Genomic DNA, 27,362 nt, shown 5'->3' with positions numbered 1-27,362 from the left:
CGTGGTGGTGGGCGCCTGTCATGCCAGGTACTTGGGAGGCTGAGGCAGGAGAATCACTTGAACCCGGGAGGTGGAGGTTGCAGTGAGCCAAGATTGTGCCACTGCACTCCAGCCTGGGTGATGGAGCAAGACTCTGTCTCAAAAAAAAAAAAAAAAAAGTATTTACTGAACACCTGCTATGTGCCAGGCTCCGGGAATACAACCAGGGTTCTCCAAGACAAAGTAGCTGTCCTCAGAGAGCAGACATTCTAGTAGGGGAGGAGGACAATAAACAAATACACAATACAAAGTCACAGAGTGGAACCTTGATGAAACCTAGCGGGGTGACGCCATAGTGATGGGACTGTGACCTTACACGGAGAGCTCGGGGAAGGCCTCCCGGATGAGGGGACAGAGATGTGAATACATGAGACCACAGATCATGTGACTACCTGGGAAAGAGCCTTCCAGAGGGCAGGAGCAGATGTGGAGCATCTCAGGAGCAGTCAGGAGGCCCATGGAGCTGGCACGGGGTGAGTGAGGGGCAAGCGGTGGCAGGGGGGACAGATGGAGGGCTATTCTAAGGACATTTCCTCAGACAACTGTGAGCAGAGGAATGACAGAGAAATCATACTTGTCCTGGTTTGGAACTTTATATTATGAATTTATGCCTTTGAATATTTAGTATGCTTGTTTATATTTAAGTGAATATTCCATGGATGAATGAATGTCTCCAGGCGGAGAAGGCACTGTCTGTATTGTTCAGCATCACATTCTGGGCACCGGCAGAGGCTGGGCACTAAGTCAGGAGATGAGAGCTGAGAGGGTCTAGAGCTGTCCTATATGCAATGGCCATTCACTAATAACAATCCCTCCCAATGTGCCGGCTCTGTCCTAGCAGACATGTGCTGACTCATTTCACTCTCCCGATCACCCAAGAAGAAGATACTATTATTACTTTCATGTTACAGATGAGGAAACTGAGGCACAGAATTCATAAGGGACCCACTAGCTGAGGTTGCCCAGTCAGTCAAAAGTATACTAAGCTAGGCACAGTGGTACCCGCCTATAGTCCCAGCTACTCAGGAGGCTAAGATGGGAGGATCATTTGAGCTCAGAAGTTCAAGACCAGCCTGGGCAACATAGCAAGACCCTGTCTGTTTTAAAAAAAAAAAAAAAGTGTACTATATACAGCCAGGATGTGAACCCAGCAACATGGTCCCAGAGTCTGTTTCTGACCACCTGGCTAGACCACACTCTGTCACAATGGTCAATGAAGGCAGTGGGCTGGCAACACCTCCCTGCTCCACTTCCCCAATACCATAATGTCCAAATGCTACCCAAATATCCCCGCCAACCTCAAAGGCCAGTCAGCTCCTCCAGGAGTCTCCCAGGAAGGAAGCCTAGCAAGCAGCTAGCTAACACCCCAGGGTCCAGGAATCAGGACAACTTCAATGATCATTCCCCTGGGGTTCCTGGAGAAGCCCAAGGGGGTTCTTAACCTTTCTCATGCCAGGGACTCCTACTGGCAACCTGGTGAATTAGTTGCAGACTCCTCAGAATAATTTCTTTTTTTTTGAGATGGAGTCTTGATCTACTGCCCAGGCTGGAGTACAGTGGCGCCATCTTGGCTCACTGCAACCTCTGCCTCCCAGACTCAAGCAATTCTGCCTCAGCCTCCCGAGTAGCTGGGTTTACAGGTACACACCACCACCCCAGGTAATTTTTGTATTTTTAGTAGAGATGGGGTTTCGCCACATTGTCTGGGCTGGTCTCAAACTCCTGGCCTCAAGCGATCCGCCCACCTTGGCCTCTCAAAGTGCTGGGATTACAGGTGTGAAACACCACGTCTGGCCTATTAATGCTGTTATATTACAAGATCTAGTGGTGAGTCCAATACCTATAGTGATTTAGAAACAGGTAGGTGTTTAAATGATATTTTGTGATATTTGCAACACTGTAATGTGATATGAGAATATCCGTGATTTCTAGTAGTGACAAAGTCACAGATATTGCTAATCCAATTGTGGTTTATTGCCCTTGCATAAAAAAATGTTAATTTCAGTTACAGGGTAGCGAAAATAGAGATGTAATGCTTTTCCCAGCCAACCTCGTGACCCACTAATCTTCCATCCTTCAAAGGTCCATGGACCCGAGATTAAGAACCCCTCAACGAGACCTGAAAGAAGGTAAAGGCGGAGCAGCTTCCAAGGGAAAAGAACAACTGGGGAGTGTGGGGGCAGATTCAGCTTCGTGAAGTTAGTATGGGAAGGGGTTCCAGGCGTCGGTTGCTTTGACCCACCCTGCATCTATTTCTCTTCCTCAGTCAGCCCCTTGAACCTCATCTTTCCCACTCAGTCCTATGGGACTCACCCCACCCATGGGTTGTGGGTGGAGGTGGGACTGGTCATATGATCCAAGTCTGGCCAAAAAGCCACTGCACCACCTTCCCTGTTCCCAGCTTCAGAGATGGCCTGGGGTGACCCTGCCACCAAAGCCAGGATGATCAGAGCCAGTAAACACCAGCCCCATGATATATACTGGGACTATGGGGGAAAGAGATGGTTTATTTCCCTTGGAGCTGCTAAGTTGGTTGAATCTACTAGTGGAGCTGCTAGGGGCTGCTTCAGAGCCTACCTGAGAATAAAATCAGCACAGAAGAATGCTGAGCCAGGAGGTAAAAGGAAACATGTCCTGACAACCTCACCAGGCCCTGGATCCAGCCTTGCCTGAAACCATCCCAAGCCGAATCTCCCAGGCCCTGTGTCCATCCACTTCCTTTTAGACTTCCTTTTGACCTGAATTTCTATTTGTTCATACAACCAAATGACTCTCAACTAACACAGAAGGGCAGAGGCAACTGCTGTTCTTGACGATTCCCATAGCTCCCTACCAGGCCATTTAGCAAAGTACAAAATAAAATTAGAAACAGTCACTATACATAGAAACAGCAAATACAGAAAAACACGCTTTTAAAACACTCAGAAATGGCCTCTTGGGCCGTTGCTATTGCTAAGCTGGTCTAGGAAGCCCTCACAATGGTGATTTTCAAGATGCTTGGCAGGGCAGGAGGGAACCAGACGCACCCAGAACATTTTCCTTTATCACTAGACTTCCCATTTAAAAAATTCCTGGGATGATCAGAAAACCCCTGCAATAAAGCTCTTGTAAAATTTTAATAGCCGCCTTTTAAATTGCAACGGAAATTGCTTTCCCGCCACTCTAATTTTTCTCCTTTCTTTCTCTAAAGTGATGCATATGGCTCTATAAAGGCTGATCAGCAGCGATGTGCCGTGGTGCCAAGTCTCTCTCAGCCAGGAACCTACTTCCTGCCGACTAGAGGGAGCTGCGGATGCCCGTCGCCCTGCAGTCCCTCATGCAGGAGAGAGGAAGATGCCAAAGGGCCGTGGAAACGGCAGCAAATGAGGGCTACAGATCCGGGAATCCAGCCAGTACCCTGCTTATCCCAGGGCCCCACTTTCTACCACCTGGGAAGGGACGATGACCTTCGGTTTGCCTCCACAATCCCAGCACACTCATGGCCATGACCCATTCATCACACAGGTGACATACAGGCCGAGCACTTCACTTCCTGCAGGTTTACAGCAAGAACAGAATCCCATGAGATAATGTAAGGGGGAAAGGCGTCCTGGCCTGAATGTCTCCTCCCCTCAGCCATAGGGATTGGCTCTGGGAGAGACACGTGAGCCAAGCACGGCCAATCAGAGTGGGCCCTGGACATTTTGCTGCAATTTCTGAGGGAAACAGATGGGTGGTAAGGCAGGGGGACTGCTGAGGACTTCTTTGCCACCTGAGGGTGAGCAGAGGTGGGGCAGGAGGAAGGGGCCGAGAATTAAGTTAAACCTGAGAAAGGCAGAGTCTGGAAATAAAGAGGGGTAAATTCCTGATGAGAATACCTGAGTACTGACTCCAGCTGGGCCAGCTCTGGGATTTTTCAGGTCCCTGAACCATTAACTTCCCTTTGCAGTTGAAGTCAATTTGAGTTGGGGAGGTTCTGTCGCTTACAACAAACTAACAGCACAGGAAGGGACCTGAGAAATCAATGCAGCACTCCTTCATGTTTGGGCGAACATGACCCTTCTAAGAAGCTGACGAAACAAAACTATGTCATGTCCCTCCAGGAAAAAAAGCACAAAATACTGCCTGTCTCAAAGATGTCAAAGATTTCTGAAGCCCCTGTCCGTAGGAACTAAGCGAAGAATGCTTTGATCTAGTCTGACTTGTCTGTCCACTTGGTGGAAAAGCAAACTGGGGTCCAAAATGCGTAAATGACTTATCTGGGGCCCAGGGCCAGCTGGGGGGCAGTGCCGGGCTCCCCGAGACCCCCAGGAGGTTTCACCTTGAACTCCCCTGAGTACAGTCCTCCAAGGAGACTGCAGAGGGTAAAGGAAGGCTGCAAGCGAGGCTCCAGGCCCCACACCCTCATCTCACCTCCGGCAGCTCCATTTTTTCCTGCTTTATAAAACAGGCCTACAAGGAAGTGTCTGTCAAAAGTTCCACAAGACCATAATCAACATACTGAAAACCAGTCTTTCATATGACATTTCAGAACACTTACATGTTAATGACCTTGATTTCAACCCTCATGAAACCCTATGAAGCAGGCATTATCACCATGGCTCCAGGTGAGCTGTTTCTGCTGGGCTGGCCAGGTCACTTCTCCCCTGACCTCAAGGCTGGCTGGAGCACCTGCCCTTTCTTGTTCCTGGACCTGTACTTCTGGGCCGGGATTTTCTACCCCACCCCCGTATTTCCACCTCAATTCATATGGAAAGGATCATCCGCTCATACCTCTTCACTCCCCTTTACCTCGTCCACCCCCGCCCCCTCCCCGAGGAAGAAGGGCTGGCCAATCTAACGGGCCGGAGATTGCAACTGTTGCTGGCATCTGCTTTCAAGTGGGCAGATTATTAGCCTGCTGGGCCCAGGCCTACCAGCTCTTTTCTCTGTGTCCCAAGACGGCAGGAGGTTCTCTTCTGTTTCTGTCTTGGAGCAGAATAAACACCCTGGGCAGTGTCTACCCAGCCTCTAAGAGGGCCTGGCCACAGGCGCTCTCTCTTGACTGAGTGGTGATGGGGGACAGCCAGGCCTTTCTCTTCTGTGCCGCTGTGTAAGTGGCTGGTCTGGAAGAACCAAACCCACTGCAGCCTTTGCTGTAAGCTTCACTCTCCTTTCTAGACCGCCAGAGCATCACTGTGGCATCAGGGATTACTCACCTACTAATAAAGTGGTTCAATCATCCTTCATTTAGAGAAGATTCCCATTATACCCATCCCTGTCCAGTCTTTGAAATAATGACTTAGGGAAATATCTGTTCATTCAGCTGCCTCTAGCCTACATCCCAACAAAGAAAAGCTGATAAGTGAGGAAAGGACTTTGCCTTGGGAAAATCTAGGCCCTCAACAGCCACTGAGATCATCTTGCAATTAATCATGTTTCCTCTTATGACCTATATTCTATTAATAGCACACAATAATGATTTAGCGCTGGTTCTTTTGCTGATTGATGCGGTCTACAAACACGACTAAGGTTGGGTCACTGACTTTGAGGGTCTTTTTCTCATTTCCTGTACCCCCTGACCCCCGGCCCCACCGCCTCACCCTCTCCAGAAGATAGGCATGCTAGTGTGGTGCTCTGAACACACACACAGCTATGAGGATTTCACTGTGCTGGGGGCCCCACGGTGGTCCTGCCTCCAGCCCAGCCTAAGTAACTCCGTGGTAGAGTGGGCTCACAGACAGACCTCTGCAGATAAGCTGCTCTGGGAAAAAAATGCTGTGTGGCCATTCCACACACAGCAGATTGGCCAAAATGCCAGGCTGACAACACCAAATGTGCTGAAGTTGTGGAGTAAGGGGAACACTCAGTCACTGCGGGTGGGGGTGGAAATGGGAACAAACATTTTGGGAGAGCTATCTGGCAACTTCTTGTAAAGATGAAGAGAGGGTAACCTCAGTGACAAACTTCACTTCACCTACTGACAGGCCCAGGGCTCCCTGCTGAGCCCCCAGACCCATGTGCGGCTGTGCAAATTCTTTCTGGGTTGAAGCACAAGGTTTTCGTTTTGATTTTACTACATGCCAGGCACTGTTTTCTGTTGTGTTTTGTTTTTTCTTTTTTATTTATTTATTTTTTTCTTGAGATGGAGTCTCGCTCTGTCACCCAGGCTGGAGTGCAGTGGCACCATCTCGGCTCACTGCAGGCTCCGCCTCCCAGGTTCAGGCAATTCTCCTGCCTCAGCCTCCCGAGTAGCTGGGACTAGAGGCACCTGCCACCACGCCCGACTTGTGTGTGTGTGTGTGTGTGTGTGTGTGTGTATTTTTAGTAGAGACGGGGTTTCACCATGTTAGCCAGGATGGTCTCAATCTCCTGACTTCATGATCTGCCTGCCTCGACCTCCCAAAGTGCTGGGATTACAGTTTTTCTTCTTAAAGATAGGGTCTCACTCTGTCACCCAGGCTGGAGTGCAGTGGCACAATCATAGCTCACTGCAGCCTCGACCTCCTGAGCTCAAGCGATCCTCCCACCTCAGCCTCCCGAGTAGCTGGGACTACTGGTGCATGCCACCATTCCCGGCTCTGTTTTCTGTTCTTTAACTACCAATCCATTTAAACCTCTTAATAACCTGTGAAGTAGGTTGTACTATGATCTCCATTTTTAACAGACCAGAAAACTCAAGTACAGAGAGGTACCTTGCCCAAGATCACATAGCAAGTAGACGGCACAGCCAGGAGGGATTTGAACCCAGTGGGTCTGGCTCTAGAACCACCAACAATGGTGCCTACTAAATGCAACAGTGAAGAGTATGATCTTAGCCTTGAACTCTGTCTCCTTCCATATACAGACATCAATGTCAGATGGGTCAAAGACCTAAATGAAAAAGGAAAAATATGAACATGTCTAGAAGACAGCACAGGTGCGTATCTTCAGAACCTTGGGGAGGGCAAAGGTTTCTCATTCAGGAATTCTAGAGAAGCATTTCCCCTCTCCTCACAAAAAGGATCGGATTCACACGCGGGGTGCAGTGGCTCACGCCTGTAATCCCAGTACTTTGGGAGGCCAAGGCAGGCAGATTGCTTGAGCCCAGGAGTTAAAGAGACCAGCCTGGGCAACACACCAAGACCCCATCTCTATAAAAAAAAAAAATAGAAAAATTACTCAGGCATGGAGATGTGCACCTGTAGCCCCAGCTACTTGGGAGGCTGAGGCAGGAAGATCACTTGAGCCCAGGAGATCGAGGCTGTAGTGAGCCATGACTGCATCACTGCATTGCAGCCTGGGTGACAGAGCAAGATTCTGTCTCCAAAAAAAAAAAAAAAAAAAAAGGGATCAGATTCATCTAACAGTCATTTTGCCCTTCACCAGTCTGCCTTTTCTCCAACTTGGAATGCAGATATGCAGATGTGATAGCTGGATTTGAGAGAGTCCCCTTGTCCCCAGAACTACCCTGCCCAGACTAGAAGGGCTGAGTTCTCTGGGTCCAACAGCCGTCTTAAGGCCATGGCGGCAAGAGGGTCAGAGCAGTGCTGGTGTTGACCTGTCAGCCACTGAACCTGCCAGCCTCTCTCTCCAGACATTGTTATATGACACAAAGGACCGCCTATGTGTTGAGGTGACAATGTCACTTGTGAATTCTGCTAGCTGCGGCTGAATCATTCCTAACTGAAACACCTGCTGCAGCCGGGGGCCACGTGCTGTGCCACCACCCTGGAGAGTCTGCAGAGAGCCACCAGCATGGACCTGAAGGGGTCTCAGAAAGACTCAGCTAAAAGCTGGGTGCGGTGGCTCACGCCTGTAATCCCAGCACTTTGGGAGGCCGAGGCGGGCGGATCACGAGGTCAGGAGATCGAGACCATCCTGGCTAACACGGTGAAACCCCGTCTCTACTAAAAATACAAAAAATTAGCCGGGCGTGGTAGCGGGCGCCTGTAGTCCCAGCTACTCGGGAGGCTGAGGCAGGAGAATGGCGTGAACCCGGGAGGCGGAGCTTGCAGTGAGCCGAGATCGCGCCACTGCACTCCAGCCTGGGCGACAGAGCGAGACTCCGTCTCAAAAAAAAAAAAAAAAAAATACAAAAATTAGCTGGGTGTGGTGGCACACGCCTGTAGTCCCAGCTACTCGGGAGGCTGAGACAGGAGAATTGCTTGGAGGCAGAGGTTGCAGTGAGCCAAGATAGTGCCACTGCACTCCAGCCTGGGCGACAGAGTGAGACTCCATCTCAAAAAACAAAAAAAAAACAAAAAAAAACTCAACTCAGAGATAAATTGTGGGACTCAAAGATTTCCACTGAGCATGGCTGATCAGGGGCAGCTAGAAAGATGACCTGGTGCCCGAATTAATGCTTGGGGACCTGAAGAGAGAATAGCTTTTTTCTCCTCAACACACTACCAAGGGCAGCCAGGGTGACTGTCATTTTAAAGGCCAGGCCCAGCCCACTGGCACACAGGCACTGTGGTCGGCTGGCCCCAGGCTCAGGGGCTGTGGAAATCCTGCATAGCTGTGGATCCTTTTTCTTCCTGTCACCAGCCATTTGCTGGATGTGCCAACAGTTAAGCCCCTTCCTGAACGCCTATGAAAACAGCCTGTCAATGTGGTTTCGACTGTTGGGTGCTTTTCCACAAAGCACTCTCCAGACCCCAGCTAATCAGATGGAAGACAGAACAGTGGTCAATCTACCAAAATAGGTCAGGCTTTATTTTGTAATCCTCTTATTCATAACACATTGAAAGGGAAGAATGAACGGGAAAAAAAAATTACTAACAGAAAGTCTATGGTGACTTACCCTCTCTGTGCCTCAGTTTCCTCATCTCCAAAATGGGGATAATAGTAAGGGTGTTGTGAGGATTAAGTAAAAATATTACTCCACAAAAATTGTTTAGAACAAGACTTATTATGCACTAAGTATGCATTAAGTGTGAGCTACCATGATTCTATTTATTTATATATACAGAGAGAGAGACAGGGTCTCACTCTGTTGCCCAGGGTGGAGTGCAGTGGTGCAGTCATAGCTCACTGCAGTCTTGAACTCCTGGGCTCAGTTGATCCTCTCGTTTCAGCCTCCTGAGTAGCTGGGACTACAGGTGTGCATCACCACACCTGGGTAATGCTTTTTAAAGAAATTTTGTGCAGATATGGTCGTGCTAAGTGGCCCAGGCTGGTCTCAAACTCGTGACCTCAGGGAATCCTCCTGCCTCAGCCTCACAAAATGCTGAGATTACAGGTGTGAGCCCCCACACCTGGCCAGAGCGACCATTATTCTTATTGCTGGTGATACGGCAGGTTTCTTGAACTGATGCTCCTTGACAAGCCTCAAAATCCCACCCTCTGGTCAACCAGACACACAGAGAAAGTCCGTGCTCTGATTCTGGTCACTTAAGGCTTGAAGGTCCAGGCCAATGGGCAGAAGCTGGCTGTGATGGACCTGGGTACTGCGGGCAGGAAATGTATCAACTCCAGTTGCTAAGTGCCCACCCAGCAGCCATTCTTCTCTTCCTTCTCAGGATGCTCAGCTAAGACTACATTTCCCAACCTCCCTTGCAGCCAGCATGGCCAATGCAAGGTAAATACAATCTGTGGGACTTTGAGGAAAATTCCTCAGCAGAAACGCAAAGCTGGACTATGCTTTTGTGCCTCTCCCTCACCCTATTCCCACCGGGACTCCAGACTCACTAGCTTGACTCCAGCAGTCACACTGGGCCATGAAGCCACCTTAAGGACAAAGGCCCTGTGCTAGCGATGATGAGCAGGACCCTGCATCAAAGGACTCTGCTTTTCTTGATGACTGTGAAGCTGCCACACCAGGCACAGACTGCCTATCTCTGGATGTCTTACTCAGGACAGAAACTGCCTTCCACTTAGTTTACACCACTGTTATTTCTGGTGTCTGTTACTGGCAGCCAAATGGGCTTTTCAAATAAGCCGGTAGTCTTGCATAGCACATGAGTGATGGGACAGTATTTTACACCAAATAAATCCTTCTAGTAACCTGCCACCATTTAAAGTATCCTCATGCTTTAGGATGCCTTGCTGTCCTCAACACCAGGGAGTAAGCTAGAACTTCCCAGATACAGAGTGGGGTTACGATCACTTTGCCTTAGGGAGAGGTAAAGTGAGAAATATATGAGATGTTGAGTCATTCATTCAACAATGGGCACTACCTCACTCTGGATGTTGTGTGGGGTAGGATGCTAGGTACGGTGAACAAAAGCAGACACAGTCCCTGCCCTCACAAAATGTACCGTCCACACTAGGGGACCAGAGTAAAGAAGAAGGGAAACAGGTACATATATAAGTTCAGTGGTGAGAACCAGAATGAATTTAAGCCCAGAACTAAAGAAAAAGCAGAAGGAAGCTATGTGAAAAGTGGGAGTAAGGATATCCCAGAATGTCCACTAGCTGAAGAATTAACAAAATGTGGTACCTCCATACAATGGAATATTCAGCCATAAAAGGAATGAAGCAAGAATTCATGCGTGACATGGATGGGCCATGAAAACATGATGCTGAGTGAAAGCCGGTCACAAAAGACCATGGATTATACAGTTCCATTTACATGAAATGTCCAGAATGGGCGAATCCATAGAGATAGAAAGTAAATTCGTGGCTGGGTACAGTGGCTCACGCCTGTAATCCTAGCCAAGGCGGGCAGATCACCTGAGGTCAGGAGTTTGAGACCATCCTGGCCAACATGGTGAAACCCCGTCTCTACTAAAAATACAAAAATTTGCCGGGCGTGATGGTTCGCGCCTGTGATCCCAGCTACTCTGCAGGCTGCAGCATGAGAATCACTTGAACCTGGGAGTCGGAGGTTGCCATGAGCCGAGATCATACCACTGCACTCCAGCCTGAGTGACAGAGCAAGGCTCTGTCTAAAAAAAAAAAAAGACACTCAAAGGGCTATCCAGACTGAATGATTAGATTGGTAATAAATTCTCTAAGAAAAAAAAAAATCAGAGAATCCCAGGAGATGGAGAAGGATACATGAGTCTGTTTAAAGAAACGCGCAGGGAGCCCATGTGGCTGGATGGCTGCAGCAAGGGAGGGTGTACCGCAAGACATAGCTGGTGCTCGAGGCGCTGTGTGGCCGCAGTCAGCCACATGCTTTTTAGTGTGATGGGAAGCAGGGGAATGATATGTTCTGATTTACAGTTTTGAAAGATCCCTCTGGCTGTTTCACAGAGATTGTCAGTGTTCAAAAGAAGCAGAGAGAGGCCAGGCACAGTGGTTCATGCCTGTAATCCCAGCATTTTGGGAGGCAACATGGGAGGATTGCTTTAGCCCAGGAATTCAAAGCCAGACTGGGCAACACTGCAAGACCCTGTCTCTAAAGAAAATAAAAATAAAAATTAAAAAAATCAGCCAGGCGTGTGGCACATGCTTGTAGTCCAGCTACTCAGGAGGCTGAGGGCTGGAGGATCACTTGAGCCCAGGAGTTCGAGACTGCAGTGAGCTATGATGACACCACCGCACTCCAGCCTGGGCAGCAGAGCAAGACTCTGTCTCAAAAGAAAAAAACAAAAAAAAAGGAGATAGCTGTTGCTACATGGTGGTGGCTCAGCGTGAGGACAGTGGAAGGAAAGGAGGACTCTGGTGAAGATTTGTTTAGGCTCAGGAACAAACAGGCCTTGCTGGTGGACTGGCCATGGGTGTGTGGTAGAAAAGGAAGATTTAAGAATGACCTTCAGAGGGTCTCATCGGTTTTTCCAAACTGATTTTCTGCTGGATTCAAATTGAGTACGACACAATATCAAGAACAGTTCCGCAAATGCCTGTTACATGAATTCAATAAACAAAGTCACTGCTCTATTTCTTTGAAGGGCCTATGTTTGTATTTTCAATAAAGACATGAAGCTGGGCAAGGTGGCTCACACCTGTAATCCCAGCACTTTGGGAGGCCAAGGCAGGTGGATGACTTGAGGTCAGGAGTTCAAGACCAGCCTGGCCAACATGGTGAAACCCCGTCTCTATCAAAAATGCAAAAATTAGCCAGGTGTGATCGTGTGCCCCTGTAATCTCAGCTACTCAGGAGGCTGAGGTGGGAGAATTGCTTGAACCTGGGAGCCAGAGGCTGCAGTGAGCTGAGATCACGTCACTGCACTCCAGCCTGGGTGACAGAGTGAAACCCAGTCTCAAAAAAAAAAAACAAAAAAAGCCAGAGGAGGCAGAAAAAGAAGTCTCTGGAAAGGAGTAGAAAACAATTACAAACATGACCAGTATTAACCAAATATATCAATAATCACTTTAAGGCCAGGTGTGGTGGCTCACACCTGTAATCCCAGCACTTTGGGAGGACAAGGCAGGAGGATTACTTGAGGTCAGGAGTTCGAGACCAGCCTGGTCAACATGGTGAAACCCCATCTCTACTAAAAATAGAAAAGTTAGCTGAGCGTGGTGGCATGTGCCCGTAATCCCAGCTACTGGGGAGGCTGAGGCAGGAGAATTGCTTCAATCTGGGAGGCGGAGGTTGCAGTGCGTCGAGACCGTGCCACTGAACTCTAGCCTCAGCGACAGAGACTCCATCTCAAAAAAGATGTGAATTCACAGCATGTATACCTATATATGCGTATGTTTCTGGTTTGAATAAATGGGTAGTTGATGATGTCATCTGCCAATATGGACCACTACCCACCAGTGGATGGCAGAAAAACAGGCACAGGTAAGGATACTGACTATGTTTCGATTCGTATATATAGTCCACTAAAAATACAGCTGGCCTTACAAGTGTTTTAAGTCCTAGCATGAAACGCTATTACTCCAAGTCAGGTAAGTTAAAATTGGGGTGGTAACAGAACCCTATCTCCAACTGAGTATTTGTTACTTCATGCAACAAACCCAGATGGGGCTAGCTTTATGGGTGTGTGACCCCAGCAGCTGTGAGCCCTTCCCTTGGTCTAATGCTCTGTTGCCATCTTGAAATTCTAAATCATTTTATCTTTGAACTTGTATTTTGTAAGTGAAGTCCAGGGCCAATGGAGCATGCATGTGAGCAGAAGAGATCCGAGCCACGTGTGTGCCTGTCACTCCTAGTCATGGCATCCTCATACAGTATTCCTGATCCCCTGTGAGCGCAGGATTCCGGCGGACCAACGATGCATGCAAGTTCAGCAAGATTGAAAGCAAAAAGTATAAAGTAAGCATATTATCACAACTACAAGGGAGTAAGCGGGGACACTGACAGTCCCCAGAGGCCCCTCCATTAGAGCCAGGAGTTGCTTCGAACACAGCAGAAAGAAGGCGATGAAACATGAAATGCAGAAAGAAACATGAAGACCATGGAGACCTCTCACATTCTTTTTTTTTTTTTTTAACAGGATCTTGCTCTGTCACCCAGGCTGGAGAGCTGTGACCTGATCACAGCTCACTGCAATCTTGACCTCCCAGGCTCAAGTGGTCCTCCCACCACAGCTACCTGAGTAGCTGGGACCACAGGTGCACACCACCATCCCCGGCTAGTTTTTGTATATTTTGTAGTGACAGAGTTTCGCCATGTTTCCCAGGCTGGTCTCAAACTCCTGGGGTCAAGCAGTCTGCCCGCCTCAGCCTCCCAAAGTGCTGGAATTACAGGCATGAGTCACCGTACCTGGCCACATTCTTTTTTATTTGCCACACTTCCCTGAATTAGCCAACTAGGTATGCAGAACAATGACATGGAAGGCAAGAGAAAGATACGGCAACCCACAGTTCCTTTCCCTATCATTCCTTCGTTATCAGTAAGTCAAAAGTAGAATATTGGTAGAACGTGCACATGTCAAGATATGAAATGAAAACAGTTTAAGTTGGTTTTGTGCAGCGTTTCCACTGTTCTGGTAAGAATGAATGACATATATACGTATAAGCCAGGAAATGCCGGCTGTGTCATTTAGTGATTCCAACGAGTGAAATGATCTGATACTTGCATTTAAACCTGGCATGGAGCTGGGCGTGGTGGCTCACACCTGTAATCCCAGCACTTTGGGAGGCTGAGGCAGAAGGATCACTTGAGGCCAGGAGTTTTGAGACCAGACTGGGCAACACAGTCAGATCATATCTCAACCAAAAATCTTTAAAAATTAGCTGGGCCGCCAGGCACGGTGGCTCACGCCTGTAATCCCAGCACTTTGGGAGGCCGAGGTGGGTGGATCATGAGGTCAGGAGATCGAGACCATCCTGGCTAACACAGTGAAACCCCGTCTCTACTACAAATACAAAAAATTAGCCAGGCGTGGTGGCAGGCACCTGTAGTCCCAGCTACTCGGGAGGCTGAGGCAGGAAAATGGCGTGAACCTGGGAGGTGGAGCTTGCAGTGAGCCGTGATTGCGCCACTGCACTCCAGCCTGGGCGACAGAGCAAGACTCCGTCTCAAAAAAAAAAAAAAAAAAAAAAAATTAGCCAGGGGAGGATCGCTTGAGCCCAGGAGGTTGAGGCTGAAGTGAGCTATGATTGTACCACTGCACTCCAGCCTAGGCAACAGAGCAAGACCCTCTTATTAAAAAAAAAAAAAAAAAAGAATGTGGTGTGAGAAGCATTCCATCGGGTGGCTCTGTGTGCTGAGCTTGGGGTGGACGTGAGGTAAGTTGTTGCCTGTGCTTTCTGCCCCCAGAACCTTCAGCTGGAACACAGCCCGAGATCTGATGTCCTGACTTCAGCATTTCTGTAATTCCTCTGTGCTGGTCTCGTGAGTGGCAGATTTGGTGGTGCTGCACGCTTCACGGCTCACCAAACTCCGCTTAGTTCATCCTACCAAGTGACTGGGAAATCAGTCAGATTGCCTGCCATGGTCAGTGAGAAGTGATTCTCACCATGGCACCTGGCACCCAGGAACAGGCTGGTCTCTCCTAGCCTGACAGAGGCCCAGGTGAGCATTTACCAGCACGAATGCCATGGGCTCTCCACCTGTGGGCTGGGTGGAGGATGCTCGCAGACAGGCCTCTAATAATGACCAGTGGGTGAAGTTTACTCTGACCACAAGTAAGGATCCTGGCAAGGTCTCCCAGGCAGAATGCCGGGCTGAGCAGGCCATATGACGTGGAAGAGAATGAAGTAGATACCCACTGTCCCCAACAAAATGACAATGACTTTTGTAGCTGTATTTTACATCAACAGGATCTTATCAAATTTACTTCTCTGAATCTTGCTTTCCCTTAAATACATCGCAGAAATGCCTCCAGGCCAGCAAGCAGTGCTCCTACCCACTCTTCTTAGCAGCTGATAGGCCAAGAGTACAGATGTGCCATATTTTATTCAATCATTCCCTGAAAAATGGGCATTTGTTTTATTTCCAGGGTTTTTTGTTTTGCCACTGCAAACAATGCTGCAATAAATGTCCTTTTCTACTCAGGCTATTTGTTTTTTTCTTCTGCATGGTAGATTCTCAGGAGTTGCAGTGCTGGGTCAAAGGCTGTTTATGAAAAATTACATGGTTACATTTCAGAATGGTTTCCAGGTGAAGATGCAGAACTGCACATATAATACATGCTTGTTTTTGTATTGAGCATCTCATCTCTGGAAGAACATATGTGACATGGGTGTCCTCACAGGAGGGGACTGGGAGATCGTAAGTAAGGGAAGAAGACTATTGTATACCTTCTTTGTACCATTTGAATGTTTTATCACACGCATGTACTGGCTCATAAAACTTTTTTTTTTCAGCCCATGCTCTAAAAAGGCTGCAGTGATTCACATGTCCTCCAGCAACTTGGGAGGGTACTCAGTTGAGCTCATTAATCCTCTATATTTTTCTCCTTCAGGTCGTTCTTAGTTTTTTGGACCTGGTACGAGCTGAAATGTGTCAACTTTTACCTTCTTGTAATCTTTGACACCTATTCTATAGCCCTTGGGTAGGCAGAAGGCAAACTCCCAGAGATGCTAATTTGGACAAGTGGCCTGGCCCAGCACCTGCTAGCAGCACCAGAGTGAAACTCGGAGCAGGAGGCAACGGGAGCTCAGAGGTCATGCTGTTTTAAACTCACACTGACCAAGCTGCCCTCACTGGCTGAGTGGACTAGAGTCCCCCAGATGCCCAAAGCCCCTCAGAAAGGGCAAAGGAGGCCTGCAGCACTGGCCACTGCCTGTGGGACCTGCACTCTCAAGAACAAGGCCAGAAACAAGACACAGAAGGGAACAGGGGACAAAGATGGTAGAAGAATCAAGTTCATACAAACAAGAGGCCTCTCGTTTACTTCCTGCAGGTCCAGCCTCCTTGTGAGGCTGGCCCAGAACCAAAGGCCACACCAGCCACTGCTTTCAATCCCCAGGAAAACAAAGCTGACCTAAATGCAGATAGCAAGGGCCCGAGAATGGCAGGATATCCAATGTGATGCATCTGCCGCTGCAACATTAGCTGAAACTCTGGACTCACCTGGGGAGGAGAGAGGACGGGGGGTGGGGGGAATGGACTTGGCCAGATGAGAAAGCAGCTCTGGAGAAGATGGGGGATGGAGGATATGAAAGAATATCAAAATGGGCAGCAACTCCACATGCTTCAGGTAGTGGATTGAGGTTGGATGCTGCTGTTCCACAGCCCAGGAGACAGCTCTGCCCCTCACCCCACACTCTGGCCTGAGCTGGCCTGGGAGCAGGGGAGGTTCCCTGTACAGCACCAGAACAGGGCCCCAGCCTTTACTCAGATGCTTCCCTCCACCTGAAATGCCCTTGCCCTTCATCCCTTAAGACTCACGGTAGCTCACACCTGTAATCCCAGGGCTTTGGGACACTGAGATGGGAGGAACGCTTGAGGTCAGGAGTTCGAAATCAGCCTGGGCAACATAGTGAGACCCCCCCCCCCCCCATCTCTACAAAAAAAAAAAATATATCAGCTGGACATGGGGGCATGCACCTGTGGTCCCAGCTATCCAGGAGGCTGAGGGTGCTTGAGCCAGGAGCCGGGAAGGTCAAGGCTGCAGCAAGCCGAGATCACATCACTGCACTCCAGCCTGGGTGACAGAGCAAGACCCTGTCTCAAAAAAAAAAAAAAAAAAAAAGACACAGCCCAGCAAGGATGTGCATTCATGCATGTTGGGAGACATGGGAGACAACCTGTGTGTCTGTCAGCAGGGATCCAGCAATGATGCAGACACATGGGAGAATCCTTCCTGTCCCTCCTTCCCTCATCCTCCACAGCAAGTCCATCAGCAAACCCTGTTGCCACTACCTCCAAAATACATCCTGAATTCATTTCCTTTCTTTCTCCCTCCCAGGCCAAGCCACCACCATCATCTTTCATCCTAACAACTTCATGAGATCCCTCTCTGGCCTCCCCAGGCCACCTTTGCCTTCCTACATTCTATTCGCCACCCACAGCCAGAGGGATTACATCAAACAGGGATCACCTCCAGCTGCTTTCCAGCTTAAAGTTCTTCAACATATCTTGGGCCTCATCATCTTCCCCCATCACCCAAATGCTCCCGCCACACTGGCTGCCTTGACCTTCCAATTTCATTCTTGCCCTGGGGCCTTTGCACATGTGGCTCTAGCTATTCTCAAGGCAGGCTTCCCCAGGGAGGTCTTCCCTGACCACCCAGATCAGGGGGCCCCTACTTCAATCTATTTTTATTGCTTACAGAGCAGTAAGCATGACCGCTGTTTTTCTTTTGTCAAGACAGGGTCTCACTCCACTGTTCGGGCTGGAGTGAAGTGGTGCAATCATGGCTCACTGCAGCCTGGACCTCCTGGGCTCAAGTGATTCTCCCACCTTAGCCTCCCAAGTGGCTGGGACTACAGGCGCACATCACCATGCCTGGTTAATTTTTGTTATTTTTTGTAGAGAGGGGGTTTCACCATGTTGCCCAGGCTGGTCTTGAACTCCTGGGCTCAAGCGATCCTCCCACCTCGGCCTCCCAAAGTGTTGGCATTACAGGTGTGAGCCACTAGGCCCGACCCACTGATTGCTTTATTATGTCTTGCTGATGAATATATGAACTCTATGGGTACAGGGCTCTCACCTTGTTCACAATGGATACCTAGACTGTTGAAGACTGCTGCAACTCACAAGAAAGTATCTGCTAAATAAATGTTCTAGCAGCTCTAAGAAAAAATAAGATGTATCTGCACACATCCATGTCTTCTCAGTGAATAAAGAAACAAACTGTGTAAGGAGAGACGTTTCTGTGTGCATAGAAAGAGACCCTGTTTGTTGGTCATTGCCATGAGTTGTACCCTGGGTTCAGCACAATCTTGATGAATACTCACAACCATCCTTGGAAGAAGGTTGTGTTATTATTACCCCTATATTACAGGGGAGAACATGAGGCTCAGAGTCACTTACTCAAGGTCACACAGTGGGTAACTGTAGAGCTGAGGCTCCATCCAGGCAGCCTGACTCCAGAGTGTGTACATTCTTTTTTGTTTTGTTTTGTTTTTTAGACAGAGTTTCGCTCTTGTTGCCCAGGCTGGAGTGCAATGGTGCGATCTCGGCTCACTGCAACCTCCACCTCCTGGGTTCAAGCGATTCTCCTGCCTCAGCCTCCCGAGTTGCTGGGATTACAGGTGCCTGCCACCACCCCAGCTAATTTTGTTATTTTTAGTAGAGACAGGGTTTCGCCATGTTGGCCAGGCTGGTCTTGAACTCCTGACCTCAGGTGATCCACCTGCCTCAACCTCCCAAAGTGCTGGGATTACAAGAGTGAGCCACCATGCCCAGACCCTTTTTTTTTTTTTTTTTTTTTGAGAGACAGGTTCTCTGTCACCTTGGTTGGAGTGCAGTGACTTGATTTTAGCTTACTATAGCCTCAAACTCCTGGACTACAGTGATCCTCCCACTTCAGCCTCCTAAAGTGCTGGGGTTATAAGCGTGAGCCAACATGCCCAGCTCATTTAAAAAATTTTTCTGTTCAGTAGAGACAGAGTCTCATTATATTGCCCAGGCTGGTCTCAAACTCCTGGGCTCAAGCAATCCTCCTGCCTCGGCTTCCTCAAGTGCTGAGATTACAGGCCTGTGTTCTTAATAGCTCTCCTAATAGCAGTTGCTGCTGGGAGGGGGTCTGGAGGGAGAGGGCTGAGCAGGGTTATAGATGTCAGTATAAGACATAATTAAGAGAGATAGGGAGTGTCAGAGATGAATGGAGAGAGATGGAAACCAATCTCAACAGGAAACAGAAGTTTGATCTCTTGTGTGGCAAACACCTGTGAGAAACAAGCAGCAGGCTCTCCACCCTCCTTCCTCCAACCCACCAAAGCCTCCTGCAGGCTTTGCGACATGATTAACCATCCATATCACGCCGTCATAGAAAACCAGACCCTGTCCTCCTGGTCACTGGGAAAATCCCCAAAGCAGATGGGGAAGCAGTGTGGCAACGAGGCCAGGGAGCACCATCTTGGTGGTCAGCTAGAGCCAGAATCAAATCAGGGGTCTGCGGCTTAGCATCCTGTGGACGTGTGGCTGGTTACCAGCCCATTCAGAATCCCAAGCCTCCTCATCAGTAACATGGTGGGAGGAGTAATATCCACTCTCAATAGGGCTGTTGAGAGGGTTAAATGAGGTAACAGCAATTGAACGGTTGGAAAAGTAACTGGCACAGAAGGACCCTCAAAAGCACACTGGCAAAGATGTTATTACAACGGAAATACTGAAGAAATAAACAACATCCTCGACTCCTCATGTCTGAGGAGGTCTCTTGGGCAAATTGGACTCTGATAAGATTAAGCACACAGCCGAAGTGAGGGGTCCCTCCAGAGGAGAGTGCCTCCACACTGGAAATTTCCTTCTCTCTCTACCTATTCTCCATGGAATAACAGCCCAGAACAGGGCTGGGCGTGGTGGCTCATCCCTGTAATCCTAGCACTTTGGGAGGCCAAGGCGGGTAGATCACAAGGTCAGGAGTTCGAGACCAGCCTGACCAACATGGTGAAACCCTGTCTCTACTAAAAAAACAAAAATTAGCCGGGCGTGGTGGCAGGCACCTGTAATCCCAGCTATGCAGGAGACTGAGGCAGGAGAATCACTTGAACCCGGGAGGCGGAGGTTGCAGTGAGCCGAGATCATGCCATTGTACTCCAGCCTGGGTGACAGAGCAAGACTCCTCTCAAAAACAAACAAACAAAAACAAACAAACAAAAAAAAACAGGCCAGAACAAGGGTCGCTCAAGCAAGAAGGAGAGATGGACCCCAGACAGCTGGAGAAATTTTGTGGTGCAGGCATGCTCCTCAGTGCTTCACAGGCAGGACCCAGCAGAAGAGACCCAGCTAGTATTCCTAGCTCTCAAGGTGACTTTGAAAAAGGAATGTGGCCAGGCATGGTGGCTCATGCCTGTAATCTCAGCACTTTGGGAGGCTGAGCTGGGGAGATTGCTTGAGGCCAGGAGTTCAAGACCAGCCTGGGCAACATAGGGAGACCCTGTCTCTACCAAAAAAATTTTAAAAATTAGCTAGGCCTGGTAGCATGCACCTGTAGTCACAGCTACTCAAGAGGCTGAGGCAGGAGGATTTCTTGGGCCCAGGAGTTCAAGGCTGCAGCGAGCTATGATCCCATCATTGTACTTCTGTCTCTAAGGGGAAAAAAAAGAAAGGAAAAGGAATGGGGGTAAAGGGAGAATTTTAACAGCTTAAAAGGTAGCCTAGCCAGGAGCAGTGGCTCACGTCTGCAATCCCAGCACTCTGGGAGGCCGAGGTGGGTGGATCACCTGAGGTCAGGAGTTCAAGACCAGCCTGACCAATATGGTGAAACTGTGTCTCTACTAAAAATACAAAAAATTAGCTGGGCATGGTGGCAGGTGCCTGTAGTCCCAGCTATTAGGGAGGCTGAGACAGGAGAACTGCTTGAACCTGGGAGGCAGAGGTTGCAGTAAGCTGAGATTGCACCACTGCACTCCAGCCTGGCAGACAGAGCAAGACTCCATCTCAAAAAAAAAAAAAAAAAAAGCAGCCTATGGTGATTTCTCACCTCTTTCCCAGTCAGAACACCAGTGGGCTTTGCAGTTTGTTCTTCATTTCTTAGAGTCCATGAAAAGAGGGCAAGGCCTCTGGGGGCCTGAGGTCCGCATCTGTAATAGGAGGATAACATTCAGTCTTCAGACGCACTCACATTCATTCAACATGCACTCATGAAGCAACTGCTATGGGCCAGGCACTGCTCTAGACGCTGGGGATACAGAAAGGAACAAAGACAAAGATCCCTGACTTCACGGAGCTCACATTCCAAGGAGGATGGTGTAGAAAGCAAATATAGAACATCAGACCGTGATAAACACCATGAAGAAAAATAAAGCAGGAGACAGCGACAGGGAGGGCCATTTTAGACACGGTGCTGAGGAAGGCCGCTCAGAGACGGTGTCTCAGAGATCTCAATAAAGTAACTAAATCATACATGCACACACATGCACACACACACCAAGATACTTACACACATGTAGCTAAGAACACAGTGCCTGGTATGGAAAATGAAGGTGATCTAATTTGACAGTTAAGAGTGCTCTCTCAGGGTATGCTTAAGTTAAGCAAAAAAAGGTAGAAGAAGAATTAATAATAATAATAATAATAAATAATGAAGAGTGCTCCAGGGCTGACTGGCATTGGAATCTTCACAAAACCTATATTCTCCTCACATTTTCCAAAATCCCCCCTCCCCCGGGCAATTACAAATACAAGATTTGTTTTTTTCTTTTCTTTTCTTTTTTTTTTTTTTTTTGAGACAGAGTTTCACTTTCGCACTGCACTGGAGTGCAATGGCGTGATCTCGGCTCACTGCAACCTCCGCCTCCCGGGTTCACGCCATTCTCCTGCCTCAGCCTCCAGAGTAGCTGGGATTACAGGTGCGCGCCATCACGCCTGGCTAATTTTTGTATTTTTAGTAGAGACAGGGTTTCACCATGTTGGCCGGGCTGGTCTCAAACTCCTGACCTCAAATGATCTGCCTGCCTTGGTCTCCCAAAGTGCTGAGATTACAGGCGTCAGCCACCGTGCCCAGCTAATTTTTGTACTTTTAGTAGAGACAGAGTTTCACCACATTGGCCAGGCTGGTCTTGAACTCCTGACCTCAAATGATCCGTCTGCCTTGGTCTCCCAAAGTGCTGGGGTTATAGGCGGGAGCCACCACGTTCTTTTCATTTTCCTGCTTAGCAGCACACCACAGACACGGAAGGCCCCTCTTATCACGGCCTTACTCTACCTTCCCGGCCGCATGGTATTCCGCTGCACAGACAAACCCGACTGATTCCTCTAGTGCCTTATTAAGGCACACACAAGCCATTTCCCCTTTTCTGCTCTGACAAACACTGCTGTAATGAATAACCTTGGACAAAGATCACTTCTCACACTTGGGAACATGTGTAGGTGAAGCTTCCTAGAAGTGGAGCTGCCGGGGTGAAAGGTGGGTGTGTGCCAGGTCATACTCACAGGAATGGCCAGAGTCCCCTCCAAAGCGACAGTTCTGCTTTCCCTCCCACTAGCTCCGGAGAAGCCTGGCTGCCCCCCACACCACTGCCCACAGCGTGTGCGCACGCCTTGTGTTCTTGCCCTTCTGAGAGGTGCGAAGTAGTATCTCAGCATGATTTTAATTGGCATTTCTCTTATTATGCCCAGAGTCAGGTATCTTTCCAGGTGTCTGAGATGCATTTCCTGTTTCTACAGATGCTGCCCATGTCAGTGTGGGGGACTGTCATCTCCCTGGAGAGTATTCTCATGCCAATATTCAAAGCCCTCCTACCTTTCTTGCCCTCTCCCCTCTCTTAACATGCCCCACTCCCTAGAAGGTAAAAGGCGTGATGCCCCACACCCTGCAAAGCCTGCAAGGTCAAGCATGATTGGCCCTGCCTGCTTCTTGCACCTTCTACTGCTCCATCCCCACCTCACTCATGCTGCTTCTATGTTCGGGCCTTTCAGTTCTTCGAGACTGGCTCTACCCCACCTCAGGCTCTTTTTATATACAGTCCCCAACCCCTACCCTGGACTCACCCCTGCCACCACCACTCCCCTAGACCAGCAAACTTTGACTGATGCTCTCAGCCCCAGCATCACCTCCCCAACTAGTTACATGATGTCTTGGCACCCAGTTTTTTCCTCCACCATTCACCGCCTGTTTATCTGGGTGCTTTTATTTTTCTTTGAGACAGCATCTCACTCTGTCGCCCAGGCTTGCAGTGCAGTGGCGGGATCATAGCTCGACCTCGCGGGCTTAAGCAATCTTCCCCCCTCAGCCTCCCAAGTAGCTGGGACCACAGGTGCACACTAAAATGCCCAGCTAATTTTTGTATTGTTTGTAGAGATGGGGTTTCAGCATGTTGTCCAGGCTGGTCTCGAACTCCTGGCCTGCAGCAGTCTGCCCACCTCAGCCTCCCACAGTGCCAGGATTCCTAGCTGAGTGACAGGCAAGTCACTGTGCTCCGCTTTCCCTTTCTCCTTATGTCACTATTATCACTTCATTCATTCCCTTAGCAAAGTTTAGTAAGGAGCGTATTTGGTGGAAAGGGTCATACCTTTAACAAAACAGATTTGGTTCCTGCCTTTATGGAGCCGACATTAAGGGGAGGGGGAAGCCCTGATCAGGTCAGAGGAGTAGCTCAGGGAAGAAGGGCGGGGTGGGCTTCGGAGCAGCCCCCTGGGAGTGTGTTGAAGGAGACATCTGAAGGAGGAGTCGGCATCAGCCAGGCCAGAAGGGCAGGGGTAGTGGGCAGCACGGTGGGAGAACCAAGAAAGCAGCCCAGGAGCAAGGCGCAGACATGGTGCATTCAAGGAAGGCAGGCCCAGCAGCTGGAGCACAGTGCACAGGGATCTGCAGGATGAGGCAGGGGTGGGGGCGGGTGGCAGGCAGGGGCCAGAGCAAGCAGGGTCTGGGGGGCCACACTGAAGAGCTGGCCTTCCTGTAGAGAGTTGCAATGAGGTTTTAGTGTCACTACAGTCAAGAAGTGTGGCCCAATTGCTGTCCTTTGGCGTCCTGCTTAAATGATTCCAGCTTAGAGGTCCTATGAAGATGTTATAGTAGGCAGGTGGCAGGGGACAGAGGGAGCAATGACTTCATCCCTGCCTGTAGCTGATTGGCCGGGGGTGGGTGGGGGACACCTGACTCAGCTGAGCCTGTCACAAGAACCCCTTCCTCGGCCCCGGTTAGTCCGGAGGGAGACATCCTCCCCTCCTCGGGTTGTTTTGGACTCGGGCTGAGAGAACATGCGGTGACTCTCTTTTGGGGGCCTGTACTGAAACGTGTATTGCTCAGCAGTCTGTGATGGCCAGGCTTCCTGTCCAGTAGAAGACAAAGCAGAAAGAGAGACTGAATATAAGAGAATGAATAACGCAGATCTAGAGGTGGGGAGTGAACAAGTGAGGAAGAGAATGCAGATACAGTGGCATGTGTGTCCTGGTTCCAATCCCAGCACCCAGCCCGCCCTTCCTCTATGGGAGGTTTTGCAACCAGCCTGCTAGTGTGAGCTCACCCCTCTTATTAGTGATTGGTTCGGGGAAGATCACATGACCAGTGCTAGTCCAATCAGACAGGAGCTCTGAGGTTTTGCATGATAGTTCGGGGACAGATACCTTCTTTTTCTCTCAGGACAGGGATAAGGACACAAGCCTGAGCGGGTGCTGGCAGCTGGTGTGCAACTTTCAGGGGAGCCAGGTTTGAGGATGACACTGACATCAGAGCGAACAATAAAGAGACAGAAGGAAAATGGGTCACTGGCAATAGCCCCAGGCTCCTGGACCAGCCAGCCCAGACATCTGCCCCACCTCTGGGCTTTCCAGTTGAATGAGCCAATCCTTTCCCCTAAAATTTATGTCTATTTGAGTTGGTGTTTTTGTTATTTGCAACCAAGTAACTGACTGGTCCTGAGGCTTTCTTCAGATCTCTGGGCCGCCCCAGGAGCCTCTGGTTAAATGCCCACTTTTTGCCTAAATTGCTGCAGTACAGGAATTTGGCCAATGACTCAACTTGCCGAACTTGCCCACCGCCTCCCCAGCTCTAGAATGGGGATAATTATATACACTTGATTGAGCTGTTAAATGGATTAAAAGTGATTTAAAGACTGTCTAGCACACTGTAAATTCTCAACACGTTAGCAATTACTATTCGAAAGCACTGAAGGGTAGCTGAAAAGTCCCAATCCCAGTGAGCAATCAGCCACACCCCTCCCCTGTCTTGTTTGTAGTTCCTTTGTTCAGGTCAAGTCCCTTCCTCACAAACAGTCCCAGAGAACAGCTAACCCAGTTTCTGTCAGAAGGGTGGCAAATCTGGCCTGGGGGTGGGGGTGGGGGATGGATCTGAAATGAAAGAGATTTGACTCAACTTCCCCGGTTGCTGGGTGGCGGAGGAAGCCCTCATGAGCTCATTTCTCTATCAAATACAAGCTGGGGTCTAAAGTTTCAAAACACAGGCTGGGGCACGCTGGCACAGTCCCGAGAGAGGACAAAGGAAAGAGGCGGGATGGAAGAGAAACCGCAACATGGCAGGTTCCACAACGAGCTCTCTCGGGAGGAGGCTCCCGGGCTGGATTCCAGCCACATCCGTTCTCTGGGCAGCTACGAGGCAGCAGGAAAAAGGGACCATGCCACGTCTGTATTTACAGCTGGGAACTGGCGGTGGCACGGGAAACTCGGAAATAAACTCAAGTCAGGAAGTGAGAGGTGCAAGCTGCTTCCATAGCAACGCCCATCTGGGGATCCCTGCCCACAGCTGGAATCATTCAGAAGTGGGGCTTATCTAGAGACATACACCAAATTCACGTTTTCCATTTGCACCCAGAAAATGACACTTAAACTATACTTCCTTGGGGAGCCTCTGTGAATCTCCCTGTACTACAGCTTGAAAAATCCCATTCTTCTTCAGAGCACGCAGAACACAGTACTTATCCATATGGCTCTGCGGTTCTTGTGTTTTCTCCCTGGCTGTGGGCTCCACCAGGGAGGAGCTGTGCCTGCCTTGCTCATTGGTGCCTGGCCCAGAGTAGGGTCTTCAGTCGATGTTTACTGAATAAACTCTCCTGTTTTCAGTCTTATTTTTATTTTATCTTTTGAGATGGAGTCTCACTCTGTTGCCCAGGCTGGAGTGTGTGAACTCGGCTCACTGCAACCTCCACCTCCTGGGTTCAAGCAATTCTCATGCCTCAGCTTCCCGAGTAGCTGAGACTACAGCAGCATGCCACCACGCCTGGCTAATTTTTTTGAATTTTTAGTAGAGATCGGGTTTCACCACATTGGCCAGGCTGGTCTCGAACTCCTGGCTTCAAGTGATCCACCTGTCTTGGCTCCCCAAGTGCTGGGATTACAGGCATGAGCCACTGTGCCCTGCCAGTACACCAATGTTAACAGCAGCATTATTCACTATAGCCAAAAGGTGGAAGCATCGCAAGTGTCCATCAACAGATAAATAGATAAGCAAAATGTGAGGTACATATATAATATATATATATATGATATATATATATATATTTTTTTTTTTTTTTGAGATGGAGTCTCGCTCTGTCACCAGGCTGGAGTACAGTGGCGTGATTTCGGCTCACTGCAACCTCCGCCTCCCAGGTTCAAGTGATTCTCCTGCCTCAGCCTCCCGAGTAGCTAGGATTACAGGCACACGCCACCACTCCCAGCTAATTTTTGTATTTTTAGTACCGACAGGGTTTCACCATGTTGGCCAGGATGGTCTCGATCTGTTGACCTTGTGATCCGCCCGCCTCAGACTCCCAAAGTGCTGGGATTACAAGTGTGAGCCACCACACCTGGCCACAAAATGTGATATATACATATCATTATTATTTAGCCTTAAATACGAATTGGAATATTATTTAGCCTTATAAAGGAAGGAAATTCTGATATATACAACATGAATGAACCTTAAAGACATGATACTAAATAAAATATGCCAGTCACAAAAGGACAAATACCGGATGATTCCACTCATAGGAGACACTTACATTCGTCAATCTCATAGAGACAGAAAATAGAAAGGTGGCTTCCAGGGACTGGGGGCTTGGGGATGGAGAATATTGTTTTTCAGAGACAGAGTTTCAGTTTACAAGATGAAAAACGTTCTGTGGATGGATGATGATGGATGCACAACCATGTGAATGTACCGAATGCCACTGAACTGCACACGTAAGGTACATTTTTTTGGTAACTATATTTATCAATAATGTAACTGGGCATAATAAAATTTCAGAAAATTAAACACTTGACTTCTAGGTTACTAAATGAGTTGTGCATATTTTCTTTTTTACAGTTTCCTTAAAGGTATAACTGACAAATAAAAACTGTTTATACTTAAGGTGGACAACTTGTATATACATATACATTGTGACAAAATCACCACAATCAAGCTAAAGCTAATTATACAATATAAAAAAAATTTGTTATGTATATTGTGCCACAATAAAACTTTTAAATGGTTAATTTTGTGTTATGTACATTTTATCATATTTTATCATAATAAAAAAGTACTACAAAACTGCAGGGCCAGGCACGGTGG

General features: G+C 48.7%; 1 protein-coding gene and 1 long non-coding RNA gene across 8 annotated transcripts in view; one reads left to right on the top strand and one right to left on the bottom strand.

Annotated features, from left to right (window-relative positions):
* The window catches only part of SIPA1L3 (signal induced proliferation associated 1 like 3), a 310,057-nt gene that overhangs the window by 196,058 nt on the left and 86,637 nt on the right, over window positions 1–27,362 (bottom strand). The window contains exon 2 of one of the 7 annotated variants that reach the window (XM_063801631.1): window positions 20,856–20,955. The exons of the other annotated variants lie outside the window; for them this stretch is intronic. The gene's annotated coding sequence lies outside the window, so the exon portion shown is untranslated. The remainder of the gene's footprint in view (window positions 1–20,855; window positions 20,956–27,362) is intronic. 7 annotated transcript variants of the gene reach the window in all.
* Window positions 372–5,241, top strand: LOC107969743 (uncharacterized). Its single transcript, XR_001711813.3, has 3 exons — window positions 372–512; window positions 2,045–2,168; window positions 3,230–5,241. It is a non-coding gene; the product is annotated as an uncharacterized LOC107969743 (long non-coding RNA).

Source organism: Pan troglodytes, chromosome 20, assembly GCF_028858775.2.
Source record: "Pan troglodytes isolate AG18354 chromosome 20, NHGRI_mPanTro3-v2.0_pri, whole genome shotgun sequence".
Classification (NCBI taxonomy): Eukaryota; Metazoa; Chordata; class Mammalia; order Primates; family Hominidae; genus Pan; species Pan troglodytes.
Note: the sequence above shows the minus strand (reverse complement) of the source record. Positions and strands in the feature narration are given on the sequence as shown.